Below are 6,000 nucleotides of genomic sequence, written 5' to 3'. Positions count from 1 at the left end.
AAATATAACCTCCAGGATGAAACCACAATTCTCCTAATTTTTAATAGAAAAGTATACAAAATATAAAATATACAACAGAGTTATACAAAGTTATAAATACACCAAGCCCAACATAAAATCAGATGATAGAAACCAGACCATTTTATGGGATGCCTGGGTGGCTCAGTTGGTTAAGCCGCTGCCTTCGGCTCAGGTCGTGATCCCAGGGTCCTGGGATCGAGTCCCGCATTGGGCTCCTTGCTCGGCAGGGAGCCTACTTCTCTCGCTGCCTCTGCCTGCCTCTCTGCCTGCTTGTGTGTGTTCTCTCTCTCTCTCTCTCTCTGGCAAATAAATAAAATCTTTAAAAAAAAAAAAAAAGAAACCAGACCATTTTAGTTATAACAATAAATACAAATAGACTTAAACTGACATATTAAAGAACTTAGAGACTGAATTTTTTTAAAAAAGGCTTAATTCTATGCTGTTCACTAGAAACATAGATAAAGCAAAGGGATTCAGAATATTTAGGAAAAAAAGTGTAGGTAAAGGCAAATGGCAAACACAGACAAAAGTAAAGCAATATTAATATCAGACAAGATTTAATTCAGACCAAAAAGAAGCATTAATAAATCATACAAGGGTACTAATAACACTAAATACTATGATTAACACAGAAGGTAAAATAGTTATAACTATGTAATTCCAAATGAAATAAGGTCAACCTTCATAACACAAAAACTACAAGATATACAAGGAAAATTGGGAAAAGAAACAAGGAAACAAGGAAAACAAATGCAGTGGGAGACATTAATTCATCTTTCTCAGTTCATACCAGATCACTGAAAAATTTAAGATATACAGGACTAAAAATAGCATAACTAATAAAGTAGATCTAATTAACATTTCACAGATTCTGAACCCTGAAAAAATGAACCTTCTTTCAAATGCCAATAGACAAGATCCTCCCTGGTGGTCTAATGGTTAGGATTTGGCATTTTCAAATGCCAATAGACATTCTCCAAAAAAAAAAAAAAAAAAAAAAAAAAAGTGTGTGTGTGGGGGAAGCCATATATCAAACCTCAAAGAAAATAATTTTAAAAAGTAGAACTAATATAGATATTTTCTAAACAATTCAAAAAATAGAAAATACTAATAAAATAGGAAAATTAAAATTCCATAGTATCTTAAAAACGTAACAAAATGTGTAAACACTCTGTGAAAAAAAACTTCAAAGCACTTCCTAGTGCAATAAATTTAATCAAATGGAAGAACTTACAATATTCTTGAATAGGAAAACTGAGCATCAGAAATTCGCCAATCCCCTAACCAAATCAATAAATATAGTGCAATCCCCAACTGGAAAGGATGATGCTACAATCATACGGAAAAGTAAAAAGCATGAGTCACCAGAAAAATTCTATAAAAGAAGAGTTTTGAGGGCCAGTATCACCCTCATACCAACACCAGCTAAAGATGTCACCAAAAAAAAAAAAAAAAAAAGGAGAGAGAGAGAGAGAACTACAGGCAAGCAAATACCTCTGATGAACATACACACAAATATCCTCAATAAAACATTAGCAAATGGAATCCAACAATACATTAAAAAAATAATTCACCATGATCATCTGGGATATATTCTCCAATGCAAAAGTGGTTCAATATTCACAAAACAACATAACACATCACATCAATAAGAGAAAGGATAAGATTCATATGATCATTTCAGCAGATGCTTAAGAAGCATTTGACAAAGTACAACATCCATTCATCATAAAAAAAAAAAACACTCAACAAAGTAGGTTTAGAGGGAACATAACTCAATATAATAAAGTCCATATATGAAAAACCCACAGACAGCATCATATTCAATGGTGAAAAGATGAGAGCTTTTCCCTTAAGGTCAAGGACAAGACAAGGATGTCTTTTTATTTTCACTTTTATTCAACATAGTACTAGAAGTCCTAGCCACAGCAATTCAATTCAACAACATAAAGAAAAAAAGGCATCCAAATTGGTAAGGAAGAAGTGAAATTTTCACTATTTGCAGATGACATGATACTATCTACAGAAAATCCTAAAGACCCTGCCAAAACCTGTTAGACCTGAAAAATGGGTTCAGTAAAGTCACAGGATACAAAGTCAATGTACAGAAATCTTTTGCATTCCTCTACGCTAATAATGAAGCAGGAGAAAGTGAAATTAAGAAAACAATCTCATTTACAACTGCACCAAAAATAATAAGATACCTAGGAATAAACTTAACTAAAGAAGGTGAAAGACCTGTACTCTGAAAAGTATAAAATACGGATGAAAGAAATTCAAGACGACACAAAGAAATGGAAAAACATTCCATACTCAAGGATTGGAAGAACAAATACTGTCAAAATGCCTATACTATCCAAATCAATCTACACACTTAATGCAATCCCTATCAAAATACGAACAGCATTTTTCACAGAAACCAAACAATTCTAAAATTTGTATGGAACCAGAAAAGACCTTGAATAGCCAAAGCAATCTTGAAAAAGAAAAATAAAACTGGAAGTATCACAATTCCAGATTTCAAGTTATATTATAAGTGGTAGTAATTAAGACAGTATGGTACTAGTATAAAAATAGATACATAGGCATAAAATCCAGAAATAAATCCACAATTATATGGTCAATTAATTTTTGATGAATGAGGAATGAATATAAATGGGAAAAAGTCTCTTCAACAAATGGTGTTGGGAAAACTGGACAGCCACATGTAAAAGAGTGAAATTGGACCATTTTCTTTCACTGTACACAAAAAGAAACTTAAATGGCTTAAGGACCTAAATGTGAGACCTGAAACCATAAAAATCTGGAAATAAACAAATATATATATATATATAGGATTGTGTTCATGATGAGAATGGTATCTCAAATCAGTGATGCAAAGATGGATTACACAATGAAGTACTGAACCCACTAAAATTATGAGAAAAATAATAAAATTAGATTTATGTCTGTCACTTTGTACTACCATTTTATCTCCCAGAAAGCCAAATTCATTCCCAAGACATGGGGAAACAAAGGAAGCATTTTCACCATATACTCTTCATGAAATTTTAAACCATGATTAATGCATAAATGTTTTTTAAAAATGAAATGCAAAGAGCCTTTTGCTATATTCAGTTTTGAATCATGTATTTTTCTGATTATAAAAGGAACATATGTTGTAGAAACATGAGGAATATAGAACATATAGGAAAGTGTCAAAACAAAATAAAAAATAATCTCAATGCAAAAAGAAAGCAAACAGCTTAGTTATCTTTTCCTTTCTTTGTATGATATTAACTTACTAATTATACTTACTTAAGTCTTATATAATATTTTAGACATAATACTTCTTCAACTAAATTTCATGCCCCAAGTTTTAAAAATTTTTGTATTTGAGTACAGTGGACATGCAACGTTACATTACTTTCAGATGTACAACACAGTGGTTCAAGGTTATACATTACGTTACATTCTCTACAAGTGTAGCTACCATCTGTCACCAAGCAACACTATTACAATGGTGTTGACTATATTCCTGATGCTGTGCTTCTCATTCCTCTGACTCGGTCATTCCATAACTGGAAACCTGTGCTCTCCCCTCCCCTTCATCCATTTTGCCCATCCCCCACTTCCTTGTCCTCTAGCAAACATCAGTTTGTTCTCGGTATTTAAAGATCTGATTCTGCTTTTTGTTTGCTTATTTATTCACTTGTTTTTACATCCCACATATGAGTGAAGTTATATGGTATTTGTCTTTCTCAGTCTGATGCATTTCACTTAGCATAAAACCTTCTAGATCCATCTATGTTGTCACATTCATACCCAATTTAATTCCAACTCTCCACCTTCTTTAACATCAGCATCCATCATCAGGGCTACTCTATGAATACTCTAATGATTTTTCTAAAGCACACCAATTTTACCTTCTTTTGAGTTATTTAAAATATAATGTCTTCGAATTAATGTATTATACCGTAGTGCTACAAGTGCTCTTTCATATAACATTAGGATATTTATCTTTTTAATTAATTCTTTTTTTTTTTTTTAAAGTAGGTTCCACTCAGCATGGAGCCCAATGTGGGGCCTGAACTCACCACCAGAGATCAAGACCTGAGCTGAGATCAAGAGTCAGACACTCAATCAACTGAGCTACCTAGGTGCCCTTTTAATTTATTCTTCATACAATCATAATTTTTGAATCTCACCACTGTCACTTAAAATAAATTCCAAACTCCAAGATTTTCCCTTGGAGTGCATTCACAAGATTGACTCCATTTGTGACCTAAGTTACCAGTTTATTGTTTACTTTCTCATCCCAAATTGATTCAATGCAGTTCTTTTTTTTTTTTTTTTTAATTTTTATTTATTTATTTGACAGAGAGAGAGCGCGAGCACAAGCAGGCAGAGTAGCAGGCAGAGGGAGAGGGAGAAGCAGGCTCCCTGCTGAATAAGGAGCCTGACACGGGACTCGATCCCAGGACCCTAGGATCATGACCCGAGCCGAAGGCAGTTGCTTAACCAACTGAGCCACCCAGGCACCCCCAATGCAGTTCTTTATATCTTATTTCCACCAGCCTCCACTCAACTTAAAGCAGTTAATGCTCTGTTATTACCTCCTCTATTCTCATGCTCAGTGTCCCCTAAATATGCCTTTGTTCTATCCTTTCCATCACACTAAATGCTCCTTCCTGGGATGCCTGGGTGGCTCAGTTGGTTAAGCCGCTGCCTTCAGCTCAGGTCATGATCCCAGCGTCCTGGGGTCGAGTCCTGCATTGGGCTCCTTGCTCAGCGGGGAGCCTGCTTCTCTCTGCCACTGCCTGCCGCTCTGCCTGCTTGTGTTCTCTCTCTCTCTCTCTCTCTGACAAATAAATAAATAAGTAAAATCTTAAATGCTCCTTCCTTGCTCCCCTCGTTGTCCAAATCTTTGTGTACACAACTTTCAGGATTCAGCACAAACCCCACCTCTTCTAGAAACTTTATTGTTTAATGGACTGTGCTCTTAGCACATTTTTCTTACAGATATTTTTGTCTGTATGTTTTACCAAGCAATAAACTTTTTACCAAGTTTTTACTTGTATTGAATAATTTAAATAATTTTTATTGCCACCTTTTACAGATCAATATCTTATGTCACTGTGTTGCTGGTTAATTATGTGAGCTAGGAAGAATGCTTTATGATTCTTAGTATCCCAGGTAAGTTTATTTCACATAATAGATGCTCAGCCATATGCAGACTGTGAGAAACTTCTTAAATCTTCAAAATCTCAGTTTATCATTTGTATAATGAGGAGTGTTAGACCAGATTATCTTCAAGTTCAGCTCAGAATGGGCTCTCCAAAGCCAATTTAATCATTGAGCATTACTCAGACTTCCCACTAGATGGTATCAACACCAAATAAACACTTCTGGAAAACACTGACCATTTTTTAAAGTGAGTTGGAGAAATTAATAATCAGAACAGGTAGCCTATTAAGTATAACAGTTATAATTTGTGAAATAAATGATAGAAAATCATAGATTTTTCCCCACTTTAAAAACTGGACAGATACTTGCTAGTAAACAGCTTAACACATATCCCCAAGGAAATATTATTTGAAGTAATGCTTATTAAATCAACCCCAAATACCTTATTACACAAATATTTACTGAGTGCAGTATGAGAGCTGTTTGTGGCCACACAAAAACAAACCATGTGGGATGCTCTTATAAAGGAAAATGAGAAATAAATATGTTTTTTTAAAAACCATAATAAAAGTAAAAAATGAAAACATTCAGAGGGTGCAAATATACTTTCAGCTACAGAAATCAGCAATGGTCTTCAAAGAAATTGGGGTATTTTAGATTAATTTTGGGTTATGGGTTCGATTTGTTGTGTCACATAAAATAAAAAACACGTTGAAGCAGATAGTGGAGGATATTGAATTTCAAACTAAGGTCTGTGACCTTCATTTGGCAGAAAATGAAACAAAATTGAAGTCTTTTCCACAGTTTCATGAT

Source organism: Martes martes (genome assembly GCF_963455335.1).
Source record: "Martes martes genome assembly, chromosome: 11".
Lineage (NCBI taxonomy): Eukaryota > Metazoa > Chordata > Mammalia > Carnivora > Mustelidae > Martes > Martes martes.
This window is presented reverse-complemented; position numbering follows the sequence as displayed.